The 24,965-nt window shown below is 45.6% G+C and overlaps 1 long non-coding RNA gene across 4 annotated transcripts in view; it reads left to right on the forward strand.

Annotated features, from left to right (window-relative positions):
* Positions 1-24,965, forward strand: part of LOC108501405 — a 71,950-nt gene that overhangs the window by 5,927 nt on the left and 41,058 nt on the right. Inside the window, exons 2-3 of one of the 4 annotated variants that reach the window (XR_001876178.1) lie at positions 8,550-8,629; positions 13,476-13,612. This is a non-coding gene — a long non-coding RNA (uncharacterized LOC108501405). Of the gene's footprint in view, positions 1-8,549; positions 8,630-10,683; positions 10,807-12,579; positions 12,690-13,475; positions 13,613-24,965 lie in introns of those variants that run through there. The other 3 variants (XR_001876180.1, XR_001876179.1, XR_001876177.1) reach the window with 3 other exon arrangements.

Below are 24,965 nucleotides of genomic sequence, written 5' to 3' on the forward strand. Positions count from 1 at the left end.
AGCTGATGCTGTACACTCTGGAAATGTAAACCCTGCCTGTTGTTCCAATAGTGCATTTCAAGAGCTAATGCAGGGTCCTGGCATTGTACTGATCTTGAGCACACACCAGATCCCCTTTTTATCCTAAGGGTAGAAATGTGTCATTTTCATTAACCACACTTTTTGTACATGTGTGTACCTTAAGAGGAAGATTATATATATGTGTGTATATATATATACATATACATATATGTAAACATTTTTTTTCTTCCTCCCAAGATTTAAAAATCTCATTTGAAACTTCTGTTTGATTTATCCCCTGGGCTAGGGCTATAAATACTGCATGAATTTGTTTTGTGCTCTGTTTTAAGTATATCTAGAAATGTACACAGTTATTTGTGTTCATACATCACATTCTTATTAATGACCACAGAATAATTGCTAGTTGTATTGCCTTTTGTTTCTGTGTATGTTTTTAAAAGATATTGTAAAGTCTTTGTTGGAGTTTGCATGGGCTTCAAAAATTAAATTTAGTCTGTGATTTTATTACCCTTTTTATTTAATTTATCTTAACTGTTGCTTTCAAGCTGTGAACCAGCTGTTGACTTTGAAAAAACATTGTTCAATTTGAAAGGAGCATTTTAAAGCTTAATGTAATGGCTGTAAGTAATCACTACAGCAATTATATTCTCTGGTGTTGTGCGTCACTATAATATTGGAGGTTGTAAGAAAATGCAGGAGAGAAACACATCAAGCTCAGATGTCTCAGTTTTGTCTGCGATGCCCAGCGTCTCTCTGTGCTATGTAGCTTGGTCTCCCTGCTTGAATTGTTGCAGAAAATCGAAAGTGGCACTCTGTTGCTCCGTGTGCCCAGCAGGAATCAGGGGCTCTTGTGAATCTTGGTTTCTGCCCTCCTTGGACTGGAGAGGGGTTTTGCTTTCCCATGCAGGTGGATGGATGGTACATGTGCACTTGCTGCAGTGGCAGAAGCCCCTGCTGCTCTGCTGGCTCCTCCTGACTTGTTCCAGGATGTTGCACTTGACATAGAGTGGAATTCTGGGTTTGACTTTTCTTGAGCAGCTGCATACCCACCTTGCCTGGTGCCAGTGTAGCAAAGCTCCTCGCAGAGCATGTAGGGAGTCTGGCCAGGGCGGGAGGTCTTGGCATCCTGCAAAATCAGGCCATGCTCCCACTGTGCTCTGGAAAGGAGCAGTGACTTGCCATGGTGAGGAAACTTAATTGAAATGGGTGTATTTTCATCTGCATTCTGAGAAGGAATGTCCTCCCTTGGTTTGTGAGCAGCTCTTCAGTTCAAGCAGGGTGGAGCTCTTGGGGAAGAGAACTTTGAGGGTCATTGCAGTGAGGATAAAGGAAGCAGCATGCACTCTGCATCCCTTCACGTTGTAACACTCTGTGAAAATGCTCTGCAGCTTCCTCTGTCCTGGAAGTTCTCTCCATAATGATTTTAAAATGAATGTAATACACATCACTGTGGGAGTGGGCTACATTTCCCAAGAAGTCACCCAGCCATGCTTTACACGTAGCTTGTGTTTGGGAACTGCAGACAACACTGCTGCTCTGAAAAGGTGGTGCAGGACCTAGACCCTTTTTGCTTTTCACAGAATCCCAGGATGGCTAAGGTTGGAAGGGGCCTCTGCAGATCATCTAGTTCAATGCCCTGCTAAAGCAGGTTCACCTAGAGCAGATATTTTTGCCAATGTGTACTGCAGAGGAAAGCAAAAGCTACAGATCCGTGTGCGCTTCGGAGATCAGGCATGTCCCTTTCAGACACATGTGGCAGAAGCTGGGCTGGTGACCATGGATTTGGCACAAAGGGACAGAGACAAAATCCTCATTGTGACAAAGGCAGTATGACGTGAATTACACTATATTTTTATGTATATATGTATAAATTATACATTCAAAGAAGGTAACCGCTGGGATGGAGATAGACACGGAACAGTGCGTTCAGGAAAGTTAAAAGCTTAGCTAGTGTAGCAAGGTATTTTTTAATGTAGCAGAATGAAATTCCTTTGGGTGCAGCAAATGAGAGACATAAAGTGTAATGCCCTGTGAAATCACAAAGAACCACTTTCAGCAGATGGAAAAAACAAATTTAATACAAAAACAAAAATTGATAGACTCTGCCTTTGATAATCCAAGTATGAGGTTACACTTTAACAGTATCCATTACTGGCTGTGAAGTGTATTTTGGTTGTTAAATGCACTTGCTAGTTTGTCACTGTATAGAATTTAAAGTGATGAATCCTGTATTCTGCTATCTTCACTCTGAGAAACTAAACAAACTCTGTCACAAATGGCTCCCAAGTCACACACTGTTTCAGTCTGATGTCTGCTGCACCTGTGCCACTGTTTTCAGTGAGGAACAAAACACCTGGGTTTGAAGCTGCTTTTAGGAATCCCTGTGGCAGGGATATCAGGAGGTATAAGTGGGCACAGATGAAAATCCCATTGCCAATGCAGAGCTGAAGGCTGGCACCCTGGAGCCAGGGATCTTTCCTGTGCCCTCAGAGGAGCAGCACCATCATGCAAGTGGGATGCAAGTGCTCACCTTCCCTTGTTGCACCACCTCTGGCCTTCCTGCAACCTCTGCAGAGAGGAGTGGGGCACCTCTCCAGGCTGTCCTGTGCTATGACTGACTGCCCTGATTGCAGCTAAACAAGACAACACCAGCCACCTGGATGAGAGAGGAAGAAAATATGAAAGCAAAAATATTGTGGTCCTGAGCGAGCCAGAGCTAAGATTACTGTGCGTGTGAAAAGAATTGCAAGGTCAAGCTGGAAGGCCGCTTGAAGCGTGATTGTTCTTTGTGGCTGAAGGCAGACATGGGAGTGTCTGTCTGGTATGTGTGCAGATAAGAAACACCTGGCCTGGCTTGATAGCTTGGACTCTTATTCTGTATATAAATGGAGTAATACAGTTACAAGTGAGTTCTGCCTGGACAAAATCTGTCTCTCGTGGATTCGTTTGCCACAAAGGGTGCACAGTGAGGGATTTTTGCCGTACCTGCTGTAATCCATTCTAGAGAACTAGAAAGTGATGAGCAGAAGGAGGAATAATCCTAATTTTGTGTATACAGTCATGAGTACAGAGGTGATTGTTAAGTAATGAATGAGATCTGGGATTGAAATAAATACTTATATGGAAAAGCTGGCATAGCACTGAGTCATAAAGGTAAATAATGTGTTAGGAGTTCTTAGCGAAGGTATAAAACAGGTAACAGGATTATGTCATTACCTAAATTCCCAGTGTTGTGCACCTTGAATACTCTACGCAGTGCTGTTTCCCCACTTCAGAAAGCAAAGAATTGAACTAGAAAATGTTAGCCAAGACAGACGAAGATGACAGAAGATCTGGAATGGCTTCTTTATGGGGAGTGCTTTGTCTTGGAGAAGAGACAATTAATTGGAATATATGTGTATAAAATGATGTGGAATAGGAAGGATGAGAAAGGAGTAATTGTTAATGAAGGAGCTGGTGGTGGAAGGAAGGACATGACAATACGAATGTCAAACTCAAAACAAAAAAGAAAAAGGGACATGCTTATTCATACTGTGCATACTGGAGCTGTGGAACTCCTTGTGTCAGGATGTTGTAGGTGCTGAAAGTTTCAGAAAATTAAAGCAAAAATTGTGGAAGTGAAATCCATCTGTGAATATTAAACACCAAAGACCCACTCTATTCTGACTCAGGAATTTTCCAAACTGTGTGTGCATTACTGGAGACATGCTGCTACATGCTTTTCTATTTCTCATCTTCTTCTCTAGACATTCTTCTCCTGCCTGTTGCCAGAAGCAGAATATCGAGCTAAATGGCCTTTAGATTTGAAGTTATGTGGCTGCTCTTACATGTCTATGTTATCCTAAATTTGACACATTTTAGGAAATAAGCTATGTATGAAGTAGGTTTACACTTAGGTCCAGTAGTTTTTACTGTGGCTTTACTTAGCTCTAAAATTTGCCTCTGGCTCATCAGAGATAACTGCAACCCTAGGCTGTGGTGTGTTTAATTCTTGCAGTGGAAGTGTTGCAGTATTGCCAGCAGTGGAAGTCAGGTCTAAAGTTGGGAGGCAAGTGCCATGTTGTGTGGATGTCACAGATAGGCAGGTCAGGCCCTCATCCAGTGCTGTTTCGTTGATTGATTGGGGTGGAGGAAGAAATGGGAAGAAGAGGTTCAGTCAGCATCTAGGATCCTTCTGAGTTCTCTCTGAGATGATCAGTTGAGAATGTTTATGGAGGCTTCTGTGCAGTGGATGGTGATCTAAGACCATGCACTTAATGCCCGTGCAAGGGGCTGGCAGCCTCTAGGACGGAGAAACCCATATGGTTGGGAGGTTGTGGCCTTTCTAGATGGAAATTTGGATTGGTTAAGCAGGCTCACTCCAGTTTCCACCTTGCCCACTGCTTGGCACACTCAGTTGCTCACTTTATAGCACAAAAGTCATGGGGGTGAGTTCAGGGCTTTGTCTCACTGCATGGCTGTGCTGCTGTCAGGATGGAGCCAGCTCCCCAGCTTTTCCTCTGCAGGAATCTTGCCATTTACATGCTGCAGAAATAACTCCTGTGAATTTAATTAATCACAGTTTACATGGTAATAACCCTTGGAATATTTTTTATGGGTAAATAATGTGTATCCCCTGCTGGAGTGGGGGTTCTGCAGGTTCCAACATTCAATTATTTCATAATCTACTTCCCATTAAATGATCAGAGAGCGAGACCAGAGGAAACTAACAGCAGTGGGAATAATTAGCAGCTGCCTTGTGTTTGGGGCATGGACGTACTCTCTTAATGCTCATTAAAAAGCCCTTACAGTTAAGGAGGATGCAGGGGGTTTTGGTGCTGCCAAGCAAGTGCCACAGAGTTTCTGGTTGGCAACGTGGTGCTATGCATAGGGACCTGGCTAGTTCTTACTCACAAGGAGCCTTATTCCCAGAGGAGCTCCATGCAGTGACGCTGCTCAGCCCCTGGTACCTGCCCGAGCCCAGCCCCTTTCCTCGCTGCGTCTGCTGCGACCTGTGTGGGAGGAGGCTGCGAATGCCGGCTGGCAAGACTGTTCAGTGTCTTCTATCAGGCAGGCTCAGAGCAGCTTCAGACCGTCCCAAATCTATCAGTTTCTTGTGAGATAGTGAGAAGTGTCGTTGTCACCAGCGCCTCTGACTGAAGAGAAGGTGAGCAGGCTTGCCCAGGGCTGCACAGTGTGTTTGCAGCAGAGCAGAGTCGGGCGGAGTCAGGACCTCGAGTCTGCTGCTGGGAGGGACCAGTCCCATGCTCTGCTGCAGCTGGGCAGGCCCTTCTGCTGAACAGTGGTCCAGAGCCATCCTGCCAGCAGAGCAGGCCTGGTTGATGGCTTCTGGAGAGGTGACATGCCAGCCAGGCTGGCAGCCTCACAATCACAGCACATGGGGAGAGAGCTACACTCAAGTGAGTGGTGTCTTGCTGGGAAGTGCTTGCTCAGAAGCCCACTGCTCTTCCTGCACTGTGATTATCCTAAGCACCGGTGTATTTTTTCAGTTTATGTTTCCTCTTTCTTCCTTGCCTTTGCTTTTATTTAATGTTGTATTCTTTGTTGTAATTACTACTTTAATCTGTAATGTTGCCGCCTGCCCCAGCTTCTGGCCACCTTTGAGGCCAGTGCTGGTAACAAGTCGGGGTGCCTCTCAACAGCAAGGTTCCTGCTGAAATAGCTCCCTAAATAAATAAAAGGCAAATTGAATATTGGAAAAGAACTTTAAATAACCTCTGAATTCCTAGGGAACTGCATCTTACATCTCTGTTAGGGACAAATGGGTTCAACATAAGTAATGATCCTCTGGAATGACAAATAAACATCATTCATCAGCCTCTGTGGACTGGAATGAGAATAGACTTTGGTGATAAATAAAAGCAAAGTGCAAAGATGTCCCTGGGTGGCAGATGAGAGCAAAGGAATTAAATATCATTGGACTATAAACACACAATTTCTGAAATGCTCCACAGCTTGCCTCCAGATAGCTGCTTTGGTTATGATGGGTCTAACTTTTTCCTCTCGTGCCATGGGAAGAAGCTAAAGGCCCTTTACTGCAACAGCATTCCTGGCACACCATGACCTCCGCAGATGGAGTAGCACCTTTCAAATGCAGCCTCACTGTGCTGAATTCTAGCTCTTTAATGAAATGTACCTAGTTGAAATTCTCTCAATTACTTTCTGGTTTTTTGCCGTACTGATGTAACACTAAAACCCTCCTTGTTCCCACTTCAGGTGACCCATTGATGTTTGTATTTTGATTGCTATCTCCCTGCTGTTTGATACTCGCCCCTTTTCCACAACTGCTTCAGGAGTTTATGACTGGACAAGCCTCTTTTGGTTCTCGGAAACATATTCCTGTCACTGGGTGGACCAACTGCTTTGTCTCTGGATGCTTTGCTTCCTGAGCTACAAAGTTCTCTACCTCAATAGGACAGTGCCAGTGTTTTGATTTTGTGACTGTGGTCGAGCCGGGAGCTCACTGTGGTGTGAGTGTGATGGGTGTGCCCCTGGGGAGTCCCTGTGCGTGTCCTGTCCACTGCGTTGGGATGTGAAGGAGGGAGTATGGGTTTGCTACCCTTAATGTCTGTCCAGCTGTTTGCTCCCCTAGATGTACGCAGTGGGTGTAGCTGCTGCCACTGCTACTCTGCTCTTCTGTCTCCCTTTGCATCTCCTGAGCGCATGTTTGTCCTGAAAGACAGACTGATTCTTCTTCCTTGAGCCTCAGCTGAAGACGAGTTCTTTTTGTGTCACAGAAAAGGCCCTTCCTTTTGAGAAGCTCTTTATCTTTGTTAAAATGAGGTTCTTGATGCACCTGTTCATGCAAAGCAGCCCCTCATTCCCCACGCAGGCTGTGCTCGGCTCCTGAGGAGGGCAGCATAGGTTAGCTGATGCTCCTTGCCCGGAGTTCTGCTTTACATTCCAGCCGTATCTAAGGCAGAGCTAGTGAAATGTAAAAGAGCACTGAAGGAATTGATAGTAAAACTCTTGGCTCTGTGATGAGTAGAGTAATCCCTACTCTTATTCCTACAGGAGAACTTGCCTCTCAGCAGCAGTTGTGCCGAGAGCACCGCCACTGCCACTGTCTGGGGAAGAGCAGGTGTAGGAAACCCCAGCGCCACCCTCCCTTTAAAAGACTGACTCTACATATTGGATGCACTTTGTGACTCCAGCATTGTAAACAGGTTGTTGTTACCTGTTGAGCACTGTTGCTGAACTCGGCCCTGTGGAATGTGCACAAAATAATAGAATGAAAACACAGATCCCTTACACCAAGGAGCTTCCACGATGGTGGGGTATGAAGTACATTTTTCACTAAGAGGAAGACACTGGGAAATGTAAGGTTCGAATCCTGGGACTGCAGAGCCTGACTGTCTTACAGGTGATGAATGAACAGCTTTTTCGTTGAAGCAGAAAACAGGATGGGCTTAAGCACACAAGAAGCCTGGAAAATCACATGGAAATAATTGTGACATCCAAATTAATACCAGATGAACTAATCAGAATTAATGTTAGTAGGAGTGATGCTGCTGGTTATCACAATGATTGGACTATTATAATAATGAGTTTTCTGGGGAGGATGATGACGGATGATTTATATACTGTACAGGTATTTCTTCTGTTTATCCGCATGATAAGCAACTCTGGTACTTTGCTGCAAGAAGTTGGGACTGCTCCTTATTCCTAAAGTTGCCCAGAATGTAACTCTCTTCTAAGTAGTTAGTTGGCCAAAAAGATCCTGGACAGAAAAGAAGGGAGGGCTGAGTAGACAAAAAGGGTACTGATGTCTCATTCCTGACCTGCTTGAGGAGAGCTGTTGGGAACCTAGCCCTGAGATGTTTTCTGGCCTCTCTGGGAAAAATAAGGAGAAGTCTGTCTGGGGGTATGATGCAGGGGCAGTTTTACAAGCACCACTCAGGCGCAGTAAGGTGGTGAAGGTCTCACTGCTGCTCTATCACAAGCTCTGCTTTTCTGCTCTACAAGCTGCTGTTTTCTTTGATTTTCAGAAGAAATATATCCAGTGGGATATCTGGTGGTACACACAACGTGCATGTGTATGTGTACAGTGTTTGGCTACAGAAAGCAGTGGTCTAACAGTGCTAGGAGTCACTGCATGCGTAATACTGATTGCACAGCAAAATGAAAAGCCTCGGGTAGTAACAAAAGGTAGCTGCAGTTTTCCATGCATGGCATTTCATCCTTCTCCATTTTCTCTGTGACTTTGCTGAGCACTGGCTGTAGTTGTTGCTGTCTAGGATGCACAGTCACTTCTCCATAGATTTTCCACCATCTCTGTAGGCTGGCAAGAAATAAGGAGTTATGGTGATCTTATGCAGAAGATATGTGTTGTCAAAGTGTTTAGAAGAAGTTTCTTTTTCTCTGGAACTGAAATCAAGGGCAGGGAAGCTGCCTAATAACTTCTTGAGGATGACGAAATGATGCGGCATTTGAAGCTCTCATGGTAGATATTGAGCTCTTTCATTGATTTGTTGACAGAGTGACCAGGGCAGCAACAGCAGAAATCTTTTCTCTCCTCTCTCCTTTAGAGTTCAGGGTTACCTGGATCATTTCCACCCCTTTTGGACTTCAGAAGCTGTGTGGGTACCTACATCCCATCTGTAGCCTCGTGAGTTAAATACACAACTTTCTACCTTTGATGCCCACCTTGGGGGAGGTAACACAATATCATCATTATTCTCAGTTTTATAATCACCTTTAAAAATTAAGTCAAATGTTTAGTAATAAAAATAATGATATTCAATGTAAGCCTGAAAAGAATGAAAATAATTTCAGAGCATTTTTAACACTGAATTTTCATTGTGGGTATTTCAGCTGCTTCCCTCTTGGCGAGGCTTGTTCATTTGTTTTCCTCCTGCTGTGTGCTTTAAACAGTAAGACCTGGGCTGCTACTAAGTGGGAGAGTGCCACAGGTGCTGAGCAAGCCTTGTTCATCCCACTTCCTGTAGATTAAGTCTGAATAGAAAGCCAGGATTGACACTGGAAATGTCAGGCACATAGAGCCAGGGTTAATGTGTTACTGGTGTTATGCCAGAGAACACGATTGCACACTGTTGTATTGGGTTTGCATGTCCAGATTTTGGTAGCAGGGCGTGGCTACAGGGGTAACTTCTGTGAGAAGCTGCCAGAAGCTTCCCCCGTGCCCAGTGGAGGCAATGCCAGCTGTCTCTAGGATGGACCCGCTGCTCGCCAAGGCCAAGCCCAGCAGTGATGTCTCCAACGCCTCTGGGATAACATATTTAAGAAAGAAAAAAGTTAGTGCTCGGAGAAAATTGCAGGCAGAGAAGAGTGGAGTGAGAATATGTGAGAGGAACAGCTCTGCAAACACCCAGGGCAGTGCAGAAGGAGGGGCAGGAGCTGCTCCAGGTGCTGGAGCAGAGATTCCCCTGGGATTCCTTGGTGAAGCCCATGGTGAGGCAACTCTGCCCCTGCAACCCATGGAGGGCCACAGGGGTGCAGAGATCCACCTGCAGCCCCAGGGAGGAGCCCACGCCCGAGCAGGGTGATACCTGAAGGAGGCTGTGACCCCATGGGAAGCCTGTGACACAGGGCACAAATAAAATTACTCAGAGCCCTAGGTGCAGGAGTTGCCTGAAACATGCCATATGGCTGAGTTCAGGGTCAAACTTCAAGAGCAGATTGTCAGAATGTGGCATCTGGAGACCCCAGTGCCCAATTTCCCAGAGCTGTTCTCAGTGTAGAGACTAGCACACACATCACATCACCCTCCTGCTCTTGGAGCCCTTGCCCACAGCACAGTCAGTGCCTCACTCTGGAATGTCACCTTACACTCTTTCAGACATTTACCAACAGGGAATTTCCAGTCTTGATGTGGACTGGTTGCCTTCCTCTTCTGCTAGCTGTAGACTTACAATGAGACATTCACATTTTAAATATGGTGCAGTGACATCAATAGTAATAATTATTGCATGCATCAAAGCTTTGGAGATTAGCCATGGATCATGCACCTAAATGGCAAATGGTTATAATAGCTCCGTACGTGAAACATCAAAGTCTGAGGAAACATTGCTCTGTTATAAAAAATACATCAGAATGATCATTCCACTCCAAGCAAAATGCAGAACTGTAGACGTGCATGGAACAAATGCAACACATTTCATACTCATTTGGGTGTTTCAAGTATGGGAAAAATTGATTCCACAGCTCCAATTACCAATCCACATCAAGTGAAGACTGTATTGAAATGACGAGATTTTGAACAATATTAGGCTTAAGTTGACTCCTCCTTGTGAAAATGTATTTGTAATTAGGGTCTAGAAAAGCAATAAGAAGTATTTGGGGTTTTAATTTTTTATATGCTCCCTGACGGAGAGAGAAGTGGCTGAGATTGCATAAAATTCTTAAACCCATGATGTTTCAAGTATCCTTTTGCTGAATTGAAATGGGTCTCTCATAGATTAAAGGAACTGCACTGTTGTTTTCTTTGCTAGGAGAAAAGTATTCCAAGCAGAGCGAAGCACAGGCTCTCTCTGCTGAGCCTGGGGACAGCTACTGAAATAAAAAAATCCAGAACAGTTACTAGAATAACAGAACCTTTGAACTCAGCAACTGAAATTCCCAATTACAGATGTGCTGCTGTTTCTCCTGCCTCATCACAGCTGTTTTGCTTGATCACTCCTCCAGCCCCAGTGGGAGGAGCAGTGTGAGGATGTGATGCCACATGTGCTCCGACAGCCAAATCAAAGGCCCAGCCAAGCTTGTGTCTCAGCCATGAATCTGGAAGAAATCAGAGATCCTCATTAAAGTTTCAGAAAAACCTAACTGGTATGAGGACAGCATTCAAAAATGTATTTGGGGGAAAACAAATATTGTTTTAACTCTATTAATAATTGATGTGTTGCCAACAGAGATCCTCCTAGCATTAAGGGAATTGAAAATTAAAGGCACAAAGACACTACTTTAAGAAAACATCTTGATAAATAATTAATATGGCATAGGCCTACTGGAATATGAAGACTGTAGGTTTTAGCTTGTCTTGTCAAACCTATGCTTTCTAATACCACAGTTTCTTTCAGAATGAGAGCATGGTCATTTTTGGTTTAAATCAACAAAAGCTTGAGTTGTTTATGTTGCTTAACTGGAATAATTCACTGGCTTCTGTCAGTGGCTTGTGCTGAGCCCTTGGGATCCTAGAGCAGCACATACTCAAAGGGCATGTCTTTCTTAAATCAAGATGAACAACAAATTGCTGATTATTTTAAAAACAGAAGAGACTATGCCTGTTTCAGGAAAACTACTGCTTGTCAGGGTCAAACTAGATCAGAATAAGAAAGCCTGCTGGAAGAAGAAACTCTGGCAATACCTGTTTAACAATACTATTTATAAATAGCTGGGAGAGATGCCTTGGGATGTGTAACCCCCAGGAACAGCTACTGCTTTAGTTTGTGTGTCACTAGAAATATGAATTTTCAATGGTGAGGCCAATCTTGGGGACCAAACTGAAAAACCCAGTGGCTGGCACTTCCCTTGTGCATTCTACTTTGTGGGGATCTTAAGGATAGGAAATTGTGCAGCCCAGCATTCCACAGAATACAAGCCTATCAGTGTGACCAAAGAAAGGCTGGACACAGACTGTGCTGAGGGAAGTAAATATGGAATTTCTACATTTCCCTCCAAAGCAGTTCTAGCACTGCTGTGAGCAGAGCCTGCGGGAGCAGCGTTCGGAGACACGGCTGAAGGGTTTGGCTTGGTGGACAGAACCTGACAGAGAGAGACATTGCAAAGCAGAATACTGAGCACCATGTTAACTAACAGAGCTGCTGCCACCTCTGAAAGCCTCTGTCTTGCTGAAGGGCCTGCGGGCTCTTTAAATTTCCAATTTATTCCAGTCCATTCCTATCCTTTAGGCTGTTATAATGAAGTAGCTAGTAAGTCAGGCATAATTTCTGGCAGGCTTTTGAATTTAAGAAACTGCACAAGAGCATCCAGAGGACTATATTTATCATTTAATTCCTTTAAATAAAGCAAAAGTGAATACTGCTTCTTCATTAGAAGAACTTTAGTTCAGTACTTTAATGCAAAAGGTTTGTTGAGATTGATGGAATTCATAAACACCCTTTATTTACTACAGCAAAGTTAATAATTAAGAAGAAGAGAGAATATACATGAATGCATGAATGCTGTTGTAAAAATAATTCCTGCCTTAGTTCCAAGGAAAAAGCCCATGTAAATTAGTGATTGAGAATATAAGGGTGTTCCACTAGAACTATAAAGGGGAGTTTTTTCCATTCTTGATAAGGTAATTGTGGTGGTGAGGCACTGGCAAGTGCAAATTACCCAGACTGCAGCTGGGTGTGTTCTGTCTCGGGTGGGTGTCCCTTTTACCGTTCCCGGTGCACCGACAGCACCCGCAGCACCTGCCCCGTACCCAGCGGGAGCTCTCCTTCCTGCCACTGCCACGGCACCTGCCCCGTACCCAGCGGGAGCTCTCCTTCCTGCCACTGCCACGGCACCTGCCCCGTACCCAGCGGGAGCTCTCCTTCCTGCCACTGCCACGGCCGCCAGCAGCGCTCAGGCCCTTGTTGAAACTGGAGTGTGAAGCTCGTGGACTGGCAGTGCTGGGAGGGTTGGGCCTGACATGTCTGAGGAGGGCTGTGGAAAATTGCCTCTTGCCTGCAGTGATTCCCCTGAAAGAGAGTCCAGTTGGTGTAAGTATGGTTAGTTGCTCTATGGCTGCTGGGCAGGGGGGGTGCAAGTGCTGTGCAGGAGCTCCTCAGCGTGAGTGCCACGAAGGCCAGAACTGCTGTCCTGCAAGGAATGGACACCTGCAAGGCTGTGCCTTCCCACAGCTGTCCTCCCATCCTGCTGCAGCTGCTGCAGCCGCTCCTTGGTTTTTCGATGAGTCTTTGCCTATGGCTCTCTGTCCCTCTGCTGCCAGAGCTGCCTTGCTCTGCCCTGCCTTCCTCCCACTATCCCTGCCCTGCCTGCTGCCTGCCCCACCTTCCACCGTTGCTTCTCCTGCATCTTTCTCTCCTGATGTAGGGAGAGCATTTCCCATCCTGCTGCTGGCTGGTGGGGATGCGTCCGTGCCTGCCAAACAGCCCTATTGTTAGTTAAAGATGCTGACTCTGGGAGTCCCATCCTCATCAGGCAAAGCTGAGAGTCTGTCTGATTTAACAAGGCAGGGAAACAAGCCAGTCAGTTATCTGAATCTGAAGCATATTCTAGAAGTGATTAGCTGCCTAAACTTACTCTGTAATTATCTCTGCTGAGTGGTTTCTGCACATCATTGCCCATTTTTCTGACTGTTTTTATTTAAGTTGATAATGGAAAATGAATAAAGCCTTAGTTCCACTCTGATTTTGACACTTGTGCCAGAAAATATCTGAAGATGAATATTTCTGTGTTCACAATAGTTAGATTAATATTTAATTTTTTGGCATCCACCAAGCTGATTAGTTTTCCTCTGATATGGCTCCACTTTGTAATTACAGGAACCGGCTCCTCCTGGGGAGGAGAGTGCCTGGGGTAAGAAGCTCGGAGATCATCCTGACATCACTGCAACCATGATTTCACCAGGCTCGTGCACTGTGAGGTTATTGCGATCTGAAATCTCTGCTGCTGGAAAGAGGTACAGGTATATGTGACCTGCTCCATATCTTCTGAGGACAGACAAGATCTGCCCTTGATTGCGTTTATACTGAAGGGAATAGAGTGGAAACAAAGTGCAGCTGTGTTGTCTCAAGGAAAGTGTGATCCTTGCCTGCCATAGCAGGCCAAGCCTTCCTTAAGGGACACAGCCCACCTGGTGCTGCAAGTGTAGAGGACATACCACAGCACTGTAGGGGGACAGACAGAGCTAACTGAGACACAGGGACCCCCCTGGCCAGGGATCCTCTGCTGAGTCTGGGGAGTACCACTGGTGGGGGCTGGTGGTGACAAGCCATGGAAGGAGTTCCAGCACCACCGTGGAAGCAATCCGAGAGAAAGCTTGGTGAGGCATGGGGGGCCGGCTGACTTGGGGCCTCTCTTTGTCCTCAGCCATTAGCAGGTGTTTGTAAGAAGCCTGTAGAAGACAGGGTGAGGATTACTTGAGATCATGATTGCAGTCCTTCTGGAGCAGTGGTCGTATCTGTCCACTGCACTGAACTAGCAGGTGGGGGTTGTGCTCAAGGAGTGACTCTGGAGCCTATTGAAACCCCTGAGTACATCTGGACTCCACAGCATTCCAGGTAAAGAGCCACATGCGATTCAGGGGTCACCTTCTTCTGTCAGCCTGATAGCAGATAATTTCCCTGGCACCTCATGATTCCTATGCTATGAAAACGAGCTAGTGCACATTTGGTGTGTGCTGTGGATGCCTCTGGCTGGGGACAGTCCCACTTTCCTCACTGTGTTGTTAGGCGAGTTGTCCACCCGTGTTTGGCTGGACCCTCTGGGGGTGGGCAGGGGGAGTCAGCCTACACTTGGGGATGCAGAGGCAACAGGCAAACTCACATCCTTTGTTTCTAGGACCACCCAATGCTTCCTTCACAAATGGGACTACCGCCTGTGGCTCAGTCCTCCCACAGATTGAGCCTTCCCTATCTGCTCAGAGAGCAACTATGGCTCAGAATCAAATGCAGCCTTTAGAATTAACCCATCTGTAAAGGCCAGTGAGTCTAGATTCCCCTGACCAGCCATGCACTGCAACATCTCATCTCAGTGCCATATTTGTCTTGCACTGTCAGTTTTACCTAGCTCCTAAGCACTCAGGAACAGCAGTACTGTCAGGGTGTTGTTATTCATTTGTTTTCACCCACTTGAAGTATGTATCATTGTCATAATCTGGCACTTTGCACTGGGAACAAACTCCCTGTGTGGACAGGGATCAGGGCCATTTTTCAAATGCTGCTGACTGTTAATTTGTACACTGTTTGAAGGGAAAAGATCTTGTTAGAGCTCCATTGTACACATTACTTCATCAGGGCATAGGAGGCAGTTGTCTCCAATAGCCAGGTGCCAGGTGCCAGGTGCCAGGGTGCTGGTGACAGGGGTGCAGTGCGTAACCTCCATGGGCAGCATGTGCCCAGCTCTGCGTGCACAGTTCTCATTTGTGCACCCGAAGCTGATCAGGTGAACCTCATCTAAATCCATTTGTTCAGCAAATATAGTATAATAGCTGCTGGCTGCTCAGCCTCCATCCCATATCACCATCCTCCAGAACTGTGCTAAAACCTGATCATTGGGAAGTTCAGGTGTTTTGTTTAGCTGCAGTACGCTCCCAGCTGGGTGAGAAAAGGGATGGCAGATACTGCAGAGCTCACAGTTCAAACACCAGCTCCCACAAGCTGTGTGTCCTGTCTGCTTCCAGACCAAAGAAGCAAGTGGAACGGCTGCTGGTGCTGGGCTGTCCCGAGCTGTGGTGGTCCCTGGACTTCCTTCACAAAAGGCAGGAAAATAAAAAAGGAAAATTAATCTACCAAGGGCAAACAAATCAAACCAGCAACGGCTGCTACAGCTCATGGCCTGCTTAAACACTAGAACATTTGTTGCAACCATTTAGTGACCCGTGCTCTTCTCAGATTCATCTTATGAAATGGAAAAAGCAATTTGTCTGCCCACGTGCCCTGAAGTACTGATATTTGTTAAATCCACTGCTTTGAAAGCCCTATATTTGAACTACTGGATATGCAGAGAAGAAAGCAAATAAAGCTGGCTGTGATATGTGCATTTTGTCTGGGTAATATTCCGATAAGGCCTGATTTATTACCTTTATGTCTTAAGGCCAGGCAAATCTCATGGGGTCAGTCATAAAGTATGAGGCAGGAGAAGGAGAGCTTGAGAAAGTAGAGGCAGAGATCCTCTTTGCCTCTGGAGGTCTCTGAGTGTGTCCTTTCCAGGGTTTCTAGTTCAGGCTGTGCTTTCTGGTTCACCATCTGTCTGGTACTTCAGCTGCCTCTCTGTCCTGGTGCCAGGCTCCTGCACACTGCCCTCAGCATGGCTGCAGGGAGCCCTGCTGCCTTGGCTCTGGGGTGTCAGCGTGGTGCCCACACCTGCCTGGGGTGCCCACAACACTCACCCTTGTGCTGTGTTCTCCTTTGCAGAATCTGATCTTCCTCATCTGAAAAATGATGAAAGTGCAAGCTGAAACCAAGTTATAAATGACAGGAGCAATGCAAGTATCACCAGTGAACTGGGATTAATAATAAAAGAAGACAAACACAAGGCACACAGAGAGTATTTAAAACCACGATACCTTGGGATATTTCTAAATGAAAAAAAAAGATTTCACACTGAAATTGCAAAATTACACATATCAGTTTGTTAATTCTGCCCAAACTAGCAGTACCTAAAGAACTGTAACATTATCTGCTAACTTCAGGGAGTCTTGGCAGGTGAGCAGAGCAGCAGAGCTGTGGTATCCTCGCTCAGCGTGGTGGGCTCTGTGGGATGGCAGGTCGGGAGGGGGCCCTGCACCTCTGCCCAGTGCCCTGCGCTGGGCCCACTGTGCTGGGCAGGCACAGGAGCTGCCAGCACTGTGCGGGTCAGCAGCTGTCCTGTCACGTTACTCCTTCGTGTTCTGAAGTAGGGGAAGAAACTGAAGCACATGAGGATCAGAATCTCTGTGGTGTCCAGCACCTTTCATGGGGAACTTGGAGTGAGATCACAGAAATCTTCCAGAAGATTGTTTCATTTTTAACAATCTAGGATTATAGTTTGTCTGTTTAATTCAACCTGAGTGACATAATAGCTTTCATTTGGACTTATTACCAGCAGAGCAGTCAGTCAGCTGGAAGCAGACCTAGGGCAGGGCATTTTGTCATTATTTTAAATTTTCTCTATCTGACAAAATTGAAGGTCTTGAAAAGACTGGAGCCATTGTAAAGGATAGAACATCAGAGAATAGGTCACACAGTGTGTTAAAGAATGAAAATTGATTCATTCTTTCCTCTGTTGAATAAGCAACTGTACTTTGGTCCCTGTGATCCATGAAATAAGCTGTCAGAGAAACAGGAAATGTGCCACATTTGAACTTCACTCATTGATTCCGTTCTGATCCGAGGTGCAATATTAAAATGCATTACGGTGGGTGCAGAATATGCAGCAGTGACAGCAGCTAGGCCCAGCTTGCTCACCAGTTATCTGGACTATTTGTAATTAAATTAATCAGTGCTTTACAATGTTGGGACTCATTTACTTAGGTCATGTGGTCAGAGCCAGCTGACAGGAGGAATTTCACAAAAGCAACATTTGTTAGACTGTAGAAGAGGCTCATGGTTTTATCATTTTATTCCCTTTAATATGGAGAAACAATTTGCAGGCAGTTCAGAAATTCTGACAGCAATCAATTTAAGAATGGGAGAATGGGTAGCAGAAAATTCTGGAATTTGGAATTACTAGCTGGAGCATGTTAGGCCAGTTAATGCCTGCAACTCTAATAGATAGCCTAGTGTTTAAGTAGCATCCAGAGGACTGTCTGCAACTACAATTTGCTATGTTAAGTCTGTTTTATTCATGCTGAAGTGTCTTTTGCTTCTTTGGTGAGTTCTTAAAAGTTTTATTAACTAAAACATCATTTTTGCTGCCTTTGCTTTATTTGCCTCAAAATTGTGATTCATAAAGATGGATTTTTATAATTAAGGTAGAAATGAGAAATAACCCCCTATATATAATTTTAAAATGTTGAAATTACAGACACTATCTAACTTCTGCTTTAAATCACAAGAACAAACTGTTCTCCATTAGCAGCCCTAATTAAATCCATTTTTCTGTGAGTCTTTGGCAAATTCCATTTTAGTAAAGCTGTATTAAACTCTCTTTTATTTCCTCTTGCTTTGCAGAATTCTCTGTTTGAGATGAATAATGGGTTGAACATGGTATATGACAGCTCTGTAGACTCCAAAGATATAACATGAACAAATATATTGTTCTGGAGAGCTGGCATGAGAACGCTGCTGAGGATTTAGAAGCATTCCAACTACCAGACAGGCAGGAGCAGGACCATCCTGGCCTGGGGAGTTTATATGTGATGCAAGAATGGGCAAACATTGTGTAGCACAGAGGCTGTGGAAAGGTGGAGGAGGCTTGGAGAAGGGAAGGAGAGGGAGTGGGCTAAAGCAGAGAGCGTGCTCTTTGCCGTTTCCACAGCACATTGGGGTGTTGCACTCCTGAGCTCTGAGGTACCATCATCTGTGCCCTGCTGGTGTTTCCTAGGCCTTGGGTGAGGAATGAGCAGTTGCAGAGGAGTGGAGAGAACTTCCAGAGGTTAGTCAGCGCTGCTTTTCCTCAGTCCATGCCATCATATGGAGATGTGCTTTCCATAATACTGTGCATGTGGCCTGTAGCATCTGTCTGGGTCATTGTGTTGAACGTGTCTAGCAGGAGCCATGCTCTTGCTGACCTCAGACCTGTTTCTGGACGTAGATCAGAACCTGGCCTGGGTCAGTGCTCCTGTGCACCAACAGCTTTGTTAGGGTGATTCTGCCTGGAGACTTGACTGAGGAAGCAGTGCACGGACTAGAGAACCCACCTGAAACAGCCGCTCATTTTGCAGTCCCCGTGCATGAAGATTAACGTACTCCCAAAAACCTGCCCCAGTCCCAGAGCAACGGGCTCTGTCCTGTCCTCCGGCACCTCCATCACTCATTTACTGCAACAATTGGCTTCAGCCTTCGATTTCCTCTGTGGAGCGTATTGGAAAGAGAGAGGCTGAGCTGTGAACATTAATAACAATGAATAATAACAGTACGAGTTCCACAAGCTTTAACAATCAAATGAATCAGCAATCTGGAGGGTTTCATTAATAAATACTTGCTGGAGTTAGATGACAAGGGAGCTAGTGCCAGAGTTGTGTGTATCAGTTAAAGGCATTTAACGTGTATGATCCACTTCTCAGCCCCTTTGCTTACCTTGTGGATCCCATGTTTTCCTCCATGACCTGCTGTGGAGAGGGCAGGGGCCAGGAGGAGCAGAGGAATAGGTGGAGTGGACTGTGTCGTCCTGTAGGTATCTGTGTCGGGGTTACATGGCATGGCTTTGGCAGTGGGGGGCCAGTGAGAGTAGCTTCTGTGAGAAGATGCCAGAAGCTGCCCCCAGGTTGGACAGAGACAGTTTTGCCATTATACTTATAGATAGGACTAGATTCTTTGTGACTTAGGGTAAAAATATGCCCCTTCCAAAGCCACCAAAGTAAAAGTTGGGAAAGACCTCTTAGGTTACAGTATATTCCCTTCAGGACCAAGTGAGAGTTGCGGGGTAGGGCTGTCTGGTTCGTCTTATGCAGCTTTTTCCTTGTGGGTGAGCTGAACAGGGGTTGGTTTATAACCTTTTATGCAAAGCAAATTCCTGTGCCAAGAGGAGCAGCCCTCATCATTAGGCTTTTACTACAGCAACAGCAAAAGGAAACACAGGCTTTGTTTAGTCTGGTTTGAAGTCCAGTAGAGAGCAATTTTAATTCAGCTAAGGAGGGTTTGAGGGCCAACTACCAATGTGTTCATTCATTTCAGGAAAAGAGAAGGGCAACTGCTGTAATTATGATTAAAGGAGCTATTAATATCTTATTCAGGTTTTCCTGTTACCATAAAAGCAAGAGATGTAGTTATCTCTCTTAGGAATTTGCAGCAAATATGTCATCTGCCTTTGTTGTCTGGGCTGCTTGAACTCAATTTTGTGAACTTCCATATTTTCAATACAAATTTTTCTGCTAGAAGCCCTGCTGCAAGGCACATGATGATAATGGAAAGGACAGGTGGTTTTAAGAGAAATGACAGAGTTCAGGAGTAAATCAGAACTCACTACAGTTACAGGGAGTAAAACTAGAAGCCGTTGTGCTGAGATCTGTGCAAGAATTAGGCTGCCTGCCAGGAAAAGATGCTTCTCTTATAAAGGCATGGGGTTTCATCTCAAAGATGGGGACTGTGGAGCTCATTCCAGCCTGTTGTCTCATTGTTTCCTGCTGCTTTTATGCATTCAAGTGCCTCTGCTCCAGTCTCTGAACCTGCTCCATGCTGCCATGCCTGGCATGGAGGAGTTTTCATCAGGCCCAGCAGCACAGGCTAATTGCACAGCACACTGCAGGTGCTTCTGCTGAGCAGGCTTTAGCATGGCTAGTTTGGCCAGGGCAAGTGCATTACACTGCTGGGCTACCCCAGGTGAGCGTGGAGAATATTTCACAGCCCTAGTAACAGACCTAAATTCTTTGCATAGCTGTGTCCATGATGAATTGTGAGCACATCTGGCACCTGCATGGCAGTAATGGAAGTGGTGCTGGCTCAGATGAGTCTTCGGAGTACAGGAAGAGTGCAGGTTGGCACTTGATTTCTGACAAGCTATTTTCTCTTAGTGCTTGTTGCCTTTTGTCTTGAATCTGTGTTTTGGTATGCCTGTTGCAAAATTCCCCTGAATACTCTACTTGGCATCAGGAATCTCTTTGTCAAGAGGACAGGGTGTTTGCCAGCCTTAGAGCTCTCCATCTTGTTCCTCTGTAGCCATTGAGTCTCTTTGCTTGTCCAGGTTGCAGAGATTATGGAGAGGTGCTTAAGAAAAACTTGTAAAGTCCCATGTGATGGTCTGTCTTTGTAGAAGTGCTACTCCTGATGTGCAAAGAACACCCAGCACTCTCATTTTTGTCCTTGCTCATACACGGGTGTCCCTATTTCTTGAGGACCACTGGGACTCCTTTGAATTGCTCCTTTAAGTCAAGTCTGCCTGACAGTCGATATCCAAATGGCTCATACAAGATGAAAGTGCTTCTCCTTGTGTGGTAAAGCACTGGCCATTGCCATTTGAGTGCCATGGTGGCATGTGGTCTCAGCATGTGCAAGGGCACTGTAGCCTCCATATGTGCAGCCTCCACTGGCAGCTTGGGCTTTGTTGTGTTAACACTGCAGTTGCTCTGACTTCACAGGCTGGAGAGCTGGGTGCACTACCCAGGTGGGTCTGTGATCAGAAAACCCGTGAGTGCTCCTGGTGTGTGCCCTGCAGCAGCAGAAGGTCCAGGCTCTGGGTAGAACCGATTTGCAGAGTGCTGACCAGTCACTGCCATTAGGCCTTCTCAGTCCACGTCCTGGATGGGTCAGGCTGGGAGGTGCATGTCCAGGCTGGGTGCCACGACGGTGGTTTGCATTGTGTCTGAGACCCTGCTGCAGGTTGGATGGAGACAATATCCCTGCTCTGTGCCTCCCTCATCAACCAGCTCCATACAGCGGCTTCTTGCTGTTTGAGAGGTGGGTAACATGATCCCACACCAACAGTAATGCTGTAAAGGCCCTCAGCTGCCAAAAATGTTTTGTAAATTAAATGATAGTAATAATTTATGAACTCAGCCAGAAATACAACCTGTTCAGTCTGTTCTGGAACTTGCATTCACTCTTCTGCTGTGACAAGCTAGTTCCAGGATTACCGATACCATTGGCCCTATGTTGTGCCATGAGGGACAGTTCTAAGGGCTCTAAGGACAAGCCACAGCCCTGCTGCTGTGGCACAGCACAGGCTGTGTTCCCAACATGTCTGAGTGCTTATTGCTGGATTGTGTTGGTGGGTCTGTTATGTCTTGCTCTAAGCAGCAGCGTATTGGGTTTCACTCTTCACCTACAGTCTATTTTGTAATGCTCTCAAGATCAGTGTAAGGACATCTTCACTCTTTTTCCAGGCCATATTTGGAGTCTTGACAGATGTGGTCCCTGTGTGTTGGTAATGCAACAGGAGATCACTAGGGAAGGCCAAAGCTGTTGCTGGCTCACAAGAATATAGAGTCATGGAGCAGCTCTGGAATGTGTAATATCAGTTAAAAGTGACCAATGCAGATATGAATTATTAAATCTATTAGCGTGGGGCTGCCATAATGAAGTGTCAAATGCTTCACAAAATGAATTCCTATTAAAAAAAACTAAGATTTAAAGCAGAGTAGATTCTAAAATGATGGGAACTGAGAGGAATGAGAGAACAGAGTATTGATCATCCACACCAATCATGTCTATTTCTATTTAGAAATATAAAAAACCGATGAATGAATTAATGATTTAGCATCAGAAAGGGGCCCAGAGGGAGCTATGTAAGTCATGTCACTGTTAAAAACCTTGGAACCACTGGGAGCTCATAAGAAGATGGCAGTGGGAGAGGAGCAGAGTGGCAGTGATTATAAAACCCCAGCACAGACAGGACAGCAAAGGGATGGGTCAGGTTTTAGCTCATTATTCATCCAGGCACATGCAGATATAATTCTGGCAGTAACTTTCCCTGGAATTGTTGCCTAGGGGTATGTGTTTCAAGGCAGGGAGCTTAGGTTTGATTCCTGGTGCTTATTGAATGCATGGCCTTGGAAAAGTTATTTGACCTCTTTGTGGATCTTTTTATCAAAACCTAAAATGGGCACAGGGAAAATTGCCCATTTAAATACCCATTAGAAATCTAAATTCAAGTAGAAAGGCAGTCAAGAGATTGTGAGAGGAAATGTAGAAAATATTTGAAAATTCAGTTTTTAAGTCACAGGGGGCATTTGGAAAAATCTTGTTGAAAATCTCCCGTATGGCGTTAGAACCACAGCACTTGTTTGCTACTGGCATTAACGTATCAGGTGTATAAAAGGACATTCTCTGTTAACTGTGCATATTGCTGTCACCTGAATACTGTCCATCCTCCGTGTCGTCCATGCCATGGGGTGATATAACCGCCTTGTAGGTTCTACTTGATTTAGGGTGATAATGCTTCGTTTTGCGTATGCAGACACAGGGTGCTCTAAATGCTGCTCAGTCTTGTACATAAAGCTCCTTGAAATGTTTTCAGTGACATGAAGTAACTTGTAAAAGCATGATTTACTCAAGCAGGATTCTTGTCAATGTGTAGCTAGCTGTTCATTTGTTTCACCTCCTTTTTCCAGCTTGTGCTAGGCTGGTGTAATCTGTGTAAACTGTTTTGCACCCACGGCCTCTTGCTTGTGCCTGAGCTCAGGGCTCTGCTGTTCACACCTTCCTGTGCCTGTTCACACCTTCCTGTGCCTGTATAACACCTTCCCACACATAAAATTAACAGGCAAAATTTAAATTTGTGGAAATTAATTGTGTTAGCAAGATGGTTTTTAAAGCACTCCAAAGAATGTTCTGTCAGCTTGACAGATGAAGGTAATGCTACAGAATGAATTTTGTTGACAAAATAATTTCAGGGTGTTGATAAAATGTGTTTTGTCTTCAGAGTGAAAAATACTGGACTGACAAATACTATTGTCCTTTTTTTCAGCTGTCAGTCAATTATTCCCTTTTTGAGTCAGCCAATGATAGTTCTTCCTGTCTGAAAAAGCTTTCATAAAAGATAGCATAAAGCTCTGAAGGACAAAATAATTAAATTTTGATTTCTTGCTTTCAAACTGAAAACAGCTTTGTTACTTGGATGAGCAGAGATTGGTCCCTGTGAAGCGCAAACAGGTGGGAAGTGTATGGGTGGAGGTTTGACACACTGTGGAGCAGACAGGGTGGGTTGAGAGCTGGGCTTCTGGAGACAGCTGTTTGTTTGAACACATATCCGTAGACTACTTGGATGTATTGCAAGCTTTTCAGTGAATTTCCTGCTGATTTTAGGAGCCATTTGCTAAGAAATCTTGTTTTTTTCCTTTTGTTATATAGCACTTCTTGAGCAGGAGTGAAGGGATGTGTGGCATTTTCTGTGGGGTGGCAGGGGTGGCCGGTGAGGGCCCTCGAGGTGGGCAGGGACTGGCATGGCCCAGGGCCTGGGGCTCTGCCACCCCTGTGCCTCCCCGCTGCTGTGGGGCCGGGGCCCAGGGGCTTGCCTGGCCCAGGAGCTCTCCTGGCCCAGGGCTGGCAGCAGCAGGTGCCTGCCGAGGGCTGTGGATGGGGGCCAGCAGCAGCAGGTAGATGGTGGCTGGTGGATCTGGGCATGGAGCCCCACTCCTGGGTGGCCCAGCTCCTTCCTGGTGGCTCCGTTCTGCTCCATCAGGGGCTTCCCGTGGGTCCTGCCTGCAGGGCTGGGCCACCTTATCCCCAGTGAGTACCCCAGTACCCAGTGAGATACTGCTGGCCCCTCGACCGCCATGGTACACGGCTGACTCTTCCCACTGCAGCCAGAAGGCCCTGGGCTTTCATCTCACCCATTTTTAGGACACAGCATCCCGGAGGCCACTGGCCCTATGCAGAGCAGGGCAGGATGGCCAGAGCCTCCTTGTTCTCTGCTGCCTGAGGTGCCACAGCAAGGCAGAGGCTGAGGAGCAGAGAGAGCTGTGGAGCTGCGGCTGCACCATCTGCAGATGTTGAGACATTGCATCCATATTTCCTAGAGTGACCTGGTGACATCAACAACAATGTGCCTCTGGAGCACAGGCAGCTGGCATGGCTTGCAGACTCTGATACCATCAGCAGGCTTCTGGTTCAGCCTTAAAAATATGTACATAGAGGGAAAAAAAAAGGAACACTTGGGCCCTTATTGTGACACCTGTATCAGGACAAGTCCAAAAAACCAGTATCGAATCTGATGAGATTTTATTTTTCAGTTGCTGGACCAAAGTCCGGCCTGGTGCAGCCCAAGGAGAAGTTATGTAAATTATAGTCAGGGTAGTTGGAGTCAGTATAATTTCAGTTACTAAGTACATGGAGCTATTTCTCCGAGATGCTGTTTTGGTTCAGGATCTCTTGGCATCTCCTGCTGCTTCCCAGGAGGATGGACTGCCAGGTGTTTTTTTTCTGAAACCCTGTGGTTTCTTGTTGGGATCTTGTGTTCAACAGACATATCCCCTTTTGTCCTTCATCACAGAAAAGGAAGGAACAAAATTCTGTGTTATGTATGAACTGGACTCTATTGGGATTTTTGAGGAAGCTTGAACTTAAAGAGATAGTCTTGCGGTGAGGTAATGATGCTTCATCGCCAGGTTGTATTTTTTTCGTCTTTATCAATACTGGCATAACTAATTACATTAAAGCAGAAGTGACCTTGTTGGAACAGCTAATCTTAGTCATTTGTGTGTGCCACTCCCACAAGTCACTGGAATGACACTTAGC

Source organism: Lepidothrix coronata, unplaced genomic scaffold, assembly GCF_001604755.1.
Source record: "Lepidothrix coronata isolate B3197 unplaced genomic scaffold, Lepidothrix_coronata-1.0 Scaffold101, whole genome shotgun sequence".
In the NCBI taxonomy this organism is placed as follows: domain Eukaryota; kingdom Metazoa; phylum Chordata; class Aves; order Passeriformes; family Pipridae; genus Lepidothrix; species Lepidothrix coronata.